Source organism: Ornithorhynchus anatinus, chromosome 12 (assembly GCF_004115215.2).
Source record: "Ornithorhynchus anatinus isolate Pmale09 chromosome 12, mOrnAna1.pri.v4, whole genome shotgun sequence".
NCBI classification, from domain to species: Eukaryota; Metazoa; Chordata; class Mammalia; order Monotremata; family Ornithorhynchidae; genus Ornithorhynchus; species Ornithorhynchus anatinus.
The window spans coordinates 49,158,661-49,167,504 of NC_041739.1; positions in this window are offsets into that span (position 1 = coordinate 49,158,661).

Genomic DNA, 8,844 nt, shown 5'->3' on the forward strand with positions numbered 1-8,844 from the left:
AGGGAGGGCGTTCCGGGACCGCGGGAGGACGCGGCCCGGGGGTCGACGGCGGGACGGGCGAGACCGGGGGACGGCGAGGAGGTGGGCGGCGGAGGAGCGGAGCGTGCGGGGTGGCCGGTGGAAAGAGAGAAGGGAGGAGAGGTGGGAAGGGGCGAGGTGACGGGGAGCCTCGAAGCCTAGAGCGAGGAGTTTTTGTTTGGAGCGGAGGTCGATAGGCGACCACTGGAGGTGTTTAAGAAGGGGAGTGCCAGGCCCAGAGCGTTTCTGCGGGAAGATGAGCCGGGCGGCGGAGCGAAGAATAGACCGGAGCGGGACGAGAGAGGAGGAAGGGAGGTCGGAGAGAAGGCCGACACGGTAGTCTAGCCGGGATAGAACAAATGTCTCATGTCACTGGACCCCGGAGATCAGCTGTAAGGGGAGGTGGATGGCTCCCGTGGCTGCCACGATTGAGTCCTTCCTGGGCTGGATCAGGGGCCGACAAGAGTCCGGGTGGCTTGGGGATGGGGCAGACTCTCTCCCGTGTGATTGGACCCTGAAGCTCAGCTGTAAGGGGAGGCGGGTGGCTCGACCAGCTGCCTCTGATTGAGCCCTTCCTGGGCCGGAGAGGAGGCTGATGGGGGCCTGGGATGGGGATGAGGGAAGCCTCTCTCCCACCCACTAGGAGGAAGGAACCTTGGAAGACTCCCGCAGCTGCTCCGGTCAAGTAAGTCTTCCGTGGGCTGGCGCCGGGCCGGCTGGATTAACGGCCCCCGGGCTACTGGAACGGTGATTTTACCGGTGGCCGGTGGACTGGTGGAATCTCCGGGCTAACACAGCTGCCCCGGCCCGTTCCTCGTCCGCTTCTAGGCCCGCCTCGTCAACTTCGCGCGAGCTAACGCGGAGCTCTTGGCCGGGGTGGCGTATCTGCGTCAGACGGCCGATCGGTTGGATTTTGGAAACCGCCAAAATATCTCAAATGAGAAAAACATAGAAGTGGTTTGGGCTCCGGTTCGTCTGGCGGCTGTTTCCGTTAATAATGAGCACAGCGGGAAAATACGGGATTGGCAGAACAAGGTCTGGGGCTCAAGTGACCACAGCTTTCCCTTAATCAGTCGGCCCATCCATCATTAGTATTTTATTCGTGGTTTATTTCGTGCAGAACACTGTACCAAGCACTTGGGAGAGGAGAGGAGAGTAGATAGACGTGATCGCTGCTTTCTAGGAGTTTACAGTCCAGTGGGGGAGACAGATCGCGTAGATCTAGAGCGTCCCGTCAAGAACGACGGAAAAGTCCCCGTCTTGAGGTGAGAGGACTGCCGCCTTTTGCCGGACGTGTTCCCGCTGGCACCCGCGGTGCCAGCAAGACAGGCGGGGACGTAGTGGACTCTCCCAACCGCTTCGTACAGGGCTCTGCACGAGGTAAGTGCTCAATAAGTACGATCGCAGTGCTTTATTTGCAGCACATGTTTATCAATCAATAGTTGCTATTTATTGAGCACTTACCATGTGTAGAGCACCGTACTGAACGCTTGGGAGAGTACAACACAGCATAATTAGCAGACACGTTCCCTGCCCATAACGGGATTACAGTCTAGAGGGTTGTTCGTGGTTAAAATGCACCTCAGAGCTGTGTCTGTTTATTGTTATATTCGTTTAATTGTATTTATCGAGCACTTACTGTGTACAAAGCACTACGCTAAACACTAATTGTACTCTCCCAAACGCTTAGTACAGTGTTCTGCCCGTATCTTGCGTTTAATAAATACGGGTTGAATGAATGAATGAACACAGGGGGCGGTTGCCTGGTAACCGGGGATTTCACTGGCCACGGTAGCCAGGGATTTCTTTCTCTCTGGGTCTGTGTAATAATAATAATAATGTTGGTATTTGTTAAGCGCTCACTATGTGCCGAGCACCGTTCTTTAAGCGCTGGGGTAGACACAGGGGAATCAGGTTGTCCCACGTGGGGCTCACAGTCTTAATCCTCATTTTACAGATGAGGGAACTGAGGCGCCGAGAAGTTGTGACTTGCCCAAAGTCACACAGCTGACAAGTGGCCGAGCCGGGATTCGAACCCATGATCTCTGACTCCAAAGCCCGTGCTCTTTCCACTGAGCCACGCTGCTTCTCTTTTAGCTGTTTCTTAGGTAGGAAACCTTCACCTCCGGACTGAGAGCTCGTTGTGGGCGGGGAACCCGTCGGCCAATTCTCTTGTACCGTACTTCACCAAGCGATTAGTACGGAGCTCTGACACTCAGTAAGTACTCAAGAAATATCACTGATTAAACAATCTCTCCTTGAGGGCAATCCTAACTGTAACGTCCTCTCCTAAGCGCTTAGCCCAGAGCTCTGCACGCAGCAAGCACTCGATAAATATTTATATTGATATAGCCCCAGTAGATATTCCCCCTCCTTCCAGAGCTGAGACTAGAATCAGCTAGAGCTGAGAAGCAGTGTGGCTCAGTGGAAAGAGCACGGGCTTTGGAGTCAGAGGTCATGAGTTCGAATCCCAGCTCTGCCACTTGTCAGCTGTGTGACTGTGGGCAAGTCACTTCACTTCTCTGTGCCTCAGTTAACCTCATCTGTAAAATGGGGATTAAGACTGTGAGCCCCACGGGGGACATCCTGATTCCCCTGTGTCTACCCCAGCGCTTACAAGAGTGCTCGGCACATAGTGAGCGCTTAACAAATACCAACATTATTATTATTAGAATCCAGGTCTCCTAATTCCCAGAGCTTTTCTATATTTTATGGTATTGTTAAGCACTGACTATGTTCCAGGCACCCAAGTACCGGAGTAGATACAAGCTAATCAGGCTTGATAACGGTCCCTGTCCCACCTGAGGGTCACAGCCATTTTACAGATGGAGGTAACCGAGGCCCAGAGAAGTGAAGCGACTTGCCCAAGGTCACACAGCAGACAAATGGCAGAGTTGGGACTAGAACCCAGGTCCTCAGACTCCCAGGCCCGGGCTGTGTCCACCAGGCCACGCTGCTTCTCTCCACCAGATCTACAGCAGGGCATATTTGGAAAACAGAAATGCTCCTCACACGGAATAACCTTCCTCTCTCCAGATTTGGCGCAGTTGAGGCTGCAGTGTGGGTTACTCCCCAGGCACCCCAATATTGCAACAAGAAGTAGGGTGGCCCAGTGGCAAGAGCCCGGACCTAGGAGTCAGAGGATCCGGCTTCTAACCCCAGCTCAACCCCTTGTGTGCGGCATGACCTTGGGCAAGTCACTTCACGTCTCCGAGCCTCAGTGCCCTCATCTGTAAAATGGCCAGTAAGGCCGTAAGCCCCTTGTGGAACCTGGACTGGGTCCAACCTTGTCTCTGCCCCAGGGCTTAGTATGGTGCCTGACATTCATTCATTCAACAGTATTTATTGAGCACTTACTAAGTGCAGAGCAGTGTGCCAAGCACTTGGAATGTGCAGTTCGGCAACGGATAGAGACGGTCCCTGCCCTTTGACGGGCTTACGGTCGAATCGGGGGAGACGGACCGACGAAAACAATAGCGATAAATAGAATCAAGGGGATGGACATCTCATTAACAAAATAAATAGGGTAATAAAAATATATACCAATGAGCGGACGAGCACAGTTGGGAGGGGAGGGGAAGGGAGAGGGGGAGGAGCAGAGGGAAAGGGGGACGTACGGCAAGCGCTCAAAGACCACACACACAAAATCCTCAAATCCGACCGTTACTCTCCCGACTTCCTACCCTTATTGAAGGCACATCTCCTCCAAAAGGCCTTCCCTGACTAAACCCCTCTCCCCTTTCCTCTTCTCCCACTCCCTTCTTCGTCACCCCGACTTGCTCCCTCTGTTCATCCCCCCCTCCCAGCCCCGTAGCATTTATGTACATATCTGTCATTTATTTATTTCTATTAATATCCATCTCCCCATCTAGACTGTAAGCTCTTTACGACCTGGGAATGTGTCCGTTTGTCGTTGTATCGTCCTCTCCCAAGTGCTTAGTAAGCGCTCAATAAATACGATCGAATGAATGAAACGCGCTCCCTTGCACGTTAGCCCTACTCGGCTCAGGAACAAAGCCGTTATTTACTATTTCATTCATTCATTCAATAGTATTTATTGAGCGCTTACTATGTGCAGAGCACTGTACTAAGCGCTTGGGATGAACAAGTCGGCAACAGATAGAGACGGTCCCTGCCGTTTGACGGGCTTACGGTCTAATCGGGGGAGACGGACAGACGAGAACAATGGCACTAAACAGCGTCAAGGGGAAGAACATCTCGTAAAAACAATGGCAACTAAATAGAATCAAGGCGATGTACAATTCATTAACAAAATAAATGCATCGAAAACAGGCTTGATATTGGCAGAGTGCCCTGGCAATACCTGGAAGAGACACACTGCCCCGAAACAGCCCGAGGCTGTGGTTAGCGAACGTTTTCCCCAGTTTCCGAAGGCAGAAACTGCAGCATCGAGGCTCTCGGCCACTTGTCTGAAGACCCGCAGCCCGAATGGGATGGAACAGGGAACATAAGGTCAAACCCTCCTCTACTGGCTGATCGCCCCTCTTTTGACCCCTCAACTTCGAGATGTCTTGAGCTGGCCCACCTACTGAAAGGTAGGTAGGCCCATTCATTCATTCAATAATATTTATTGAGCGCTTACTATGTGCAGAGCACTGTACTGAGCGCTTGGAATGGACAAATCGGTAACAGATAGAGGCGGTCCCTGCCCTTTGACGGGCTTACGGTCTAACGACAGGCAAGAACAATAGCAATAAATAAGACACCCAGACTAATTTCTTTCTTTCTCAATAATAATGATGGTCTTTGTTAAGCGCTTACTACGTGCAGAGCACTGTTCTAAGCGCTGGGGGGGGATACAAGGTGATCAGGTTGTCCCCCGTGGGGCTCACCTTCTTCATCCCCCTTTTACAGATGAGGGAAGTGAGGCACAGAGAAGTTGAGACTTGCCCAAAGTCACACAGCTGACAGGTGGCAGGGTCGGGATTAGAACCCATGACCTCTGACTCCCGAGCCCGTGCTCTTTCCACCGAGCCACGCTGCTCCTCCTAATGTCTGTCTTCCCCGCTCGAGACTGTCAACTCTCTGTGGGCAGGGAATGTCTCTCTTTATTGTCGATTGTCCCCTCCCAAGTGCTCAGTACAGGGTTCTGCACGCCGTAAGCGCTCAGTAAGTACGATCGAGTGGACGTAGACAGAGAGGGAGAGCAGGTGGCTACTTTGGAAGAACTAGGGTCAGGGTTCTGCTTTTTCCCTCCTTCTCTCCTAGCTTTTCAGCTCAAGGCCTGCTTGATGGCCCCTGGATGCGCTTGCCGAGGCAAGCGCTTCTGAGAAGCAGCGTGGCTTAGTAGGAAGAGCCCCGGCTTGGGAGCCAGAGGTCATGGGTTCCAATCCCGGCTCCGCCACTTATCAGCCGTGTGACCTTGGGCAAGTCACTTTCATTCATTCAGTAGTATCTATGGAGCGCTTACTATGTGCAGAGCACTGTACTGAGCACTTGGAATGTACAAATCGATAACAGATAGAGACGGTCCCTGCCCTTCGACGGGCTCACGGTCTAATCGGGGGAGACGGACGGACAAGAACGATAGCGATAAATAGAATCGAGGGGATGAACATCTCATTAAAACGATAGCAAATAAATAGAATCGACTGCACTTCTCTATGCTTCAGTGACCTCATCTGTAAAATGGGGACGAAGACTGTGAGCCCCATGGAGGACAACCTGATTACCTTGTAATAATGTTGGTATTTGTTAAGCGCTTACGATGTGCAGAGCATTGTTCTAAGCGCCGGGGTAGACACAGGGGAATCAGGTTGTCCCACGTGAGGCTCACAGTTAATCCCCATTTTCCAGATGAGGTCACTGAGGCCCAGAGAAGTGAAGTGACTCGCCCACAGTCACACAGCTGACAAGTGGCAGAGCCCAGGAGTCGAACCCACGACCTCTGACTCCCAAGCCCGGGCTCTTTCCGCTGAGCCACGCTGCTTGGGAGAGTACAATATAATAATAATGTTGTTATTTTTGAACGGCTTACGACGTGCAGAGCACTGTTCTAAGCGCTGGGGTAGATACAGGGTCATCAGGTTGTCCCACGTGAGGCTCACAGTCTTATCCCCATTTTACAGAGGAGGGAACTGAGGCGCAGAGAAGTGAAGTGACTCGCCCACAGTCCCACAGCTGACAAGTGGCAGAGCCCAGGAGTCGAACCCATGAGCTCCGACTCCCAAGCCCGGGCTCTTTCCACTGAGCCACGACCCCAGCCGCTTAGTACAGTGCCTGGCACTTAGTAAGTGCTTAACAAATGCCGTCATCATCATCGACAACATATCTTCCCTTTGTTCTCAGGTCTTCAGAAAGGAGTACCTGAGAATAAGATAAAGCTACTCCCTTGATCTGATCTGGCCCCCCTGCCCTGCATTTCACTGGAGTTTAATCACCTTGAGAACAATAATAGTAATGATATTTAAGTGGTTACTAAGCACTGGGGTGGATCGAAGCAGATCGAGTTAGACACAGACCCTGCCCCACGTGGGGCTCACAGTCTCGATCCCCATTTTACAGATGAGGGAACTGAGGCCCAGAGACATGAAATGACTTGCCCAAAGTCACACAGCAGACCGGATGGAAAACCCTATCCCAAGGAGTTACTGCTGCCTCTCTTTGATCGATTGGCTGCTTACTCTTTGCAGCACACAGTACGAAGCGCTTGGGACAATAATAATAATAATAATGTGGGTATTTGTTAAGCGCTTACTATGTGCAGAGCACTGTTCTAAGCGCTGGGGGACACACAGGGTCATCAGGTTGTCCCACGTGCGGCTCACAGTCAATCCCCATTTTACAGGTGAGGTAACTGAGGCACAGAGAAGTGAAGTGACTTGCCCACGGTCACCCAGCTGAGAAGTGGCAGAGCGGGAGTCGAACTCATGACCTCTGACTCCCGAGCCCGGGCTCTTTCCACTGAGAGTCGATGTAATCCCTGCCCTCACAGGGTTTCTGATCCGCTACCTGCAGAGCGCTGCATGGAGGCGCTTGGGAGAGTACAACAGTTAAAAATCATCATCGCTGCCCTGAAGGAGTTGAAGATCTAATATGTGCGGAGCACTGTGCCAAACGCTTGGGAGAGTAAATTAGAGTCAGTGGACACGATCCCTGCTGTCAAGAACCTTACGGTCCCTCAAAGATGGTGACCTCATTGTGGTGCTCACGTGAATCGCGAGGGATACAGTGTACGTTCAGTCATTCAGTAGTATTTATTGAGCGCTTACTATGTGCACAGCACTGTACTGAGCGCTTGGAACGGACGAGTCGGCAACAGAAAACGTGCATCTGAAAGCGGGAAAGGGGCTCTTGCGGGCCGGAGTCTGGACGCCTGGGTCTCTTCGATGCGGGGTCTTTGAGCTCAGAGGGGCTCTCGGCCGGCAGACGGGGATCTGCGGGGACCCAGGCAATAAACTCAGCTGTGATAATCACAATAATGGTGGTATTTGTTAAGCACTTACTGTGTGCCAGGCACTGTCCTAAACGCTGGGATTGCATGGGAATGAGATCACTGAAGCCCAGAGAAGTGAAGTGACTTGCCCAAGGTCACGGAGCAGACGAGTGGCAGAGCCGGGATTAGAACCCATGACCTTCTGACTCCCAGGCCCGGGCTCTATCCACTACGCCATGCGGCAGAGGGTTGGTTGAAAGGAATTCGCGGGGACGGGCCGTCGGGATCCACTTACTGTAGCAAAATTGTTCAGATTTCTTTAACAACAACAATAACCGTGGTACTTGTTAAGCACTTACTTTGTACCCGGCACTGGAGTAGATATAAGATCATAAAGTCCCCCGTGGCGCTCCCGTTCCAAGCGGGGGGAGAACAGAAATTGAATTCCCGTTTTTCAGATGAGGGAACTGAGGCCCAGAGAGGTTGAGAAACTTTCCCAAGGTCACGCAGCGGGCAGTTAGTGGAGCTGGGATTAGAACCCAGGTCCTCGGATTCCAAGTGGCTCTTTGCACTGGGCCATGCGGCTTCCCCGGTTTCTTCCTAACAGTTGAGAGCTCTCTGTACTCGATTCAGGAAGAAATAGAACAGCTCCTCTAAGAACTGCAAGCTGTGCATTTGGGGGGGTAAACCTATTTTTAGCGACTGTTCCGCTGATTTCTTTGTGGCTGCTGAGGAAAGACGTTAGATGGGGGCGGAATATCTTCAGTCATTCTTTCCCTCTGGAGGACAGATTCGGTGAGCAGAGTCCGTCCGTCTGGGCTGAGATGTCTCTCTGTGGTCTGTTTGTCGCGATATCAGTCGATCGTATTTATTGAGCGCTCACCGTGCGCAGAGCACTGTACTAAGCCCTTGGGAGAGTACAATCTAACCGTAAAGAAACCCATTCCCTGCCCACATTCATTCAATTGTATAAAATGAGCACTTACTGTGTGCAGAGCACTGCACTAAAGTACAACAATAAACAGACACATTCCCTACCCACAAAGAGCTTGCAGTCTAAAGCGGGGGAGACAGACATTAATAAAAAAATAGATAAATGACGGATCTGATCATAAGCGCCGTGTGGCTGGGACGGGGAGGTGAATAAAGGGAGCGAGTCAGGGTGACGCAGAAGGGCGTGGGAGAAGAAAGATTTAGTCAGGGAGGGCCTCTTGGAAGAGGTGAGCCTTCAGTGAAGGCTTTGCAGCGGGGGAGAGTAATCGTCCGTCGGATCTGAGGCGGGAGGGCGTTCCAGGCCGGAGGCGGGACGCGGGCGAGGTGAGATAGGCGAGCAGGAGGCCCAGCGAGAAGGTTAATAATAATAAATAATAATAATGTTGGTATTTGTTAAGCGCTCACTACGTGCCGAGCACCGTTCTAAGCGCTGGGGT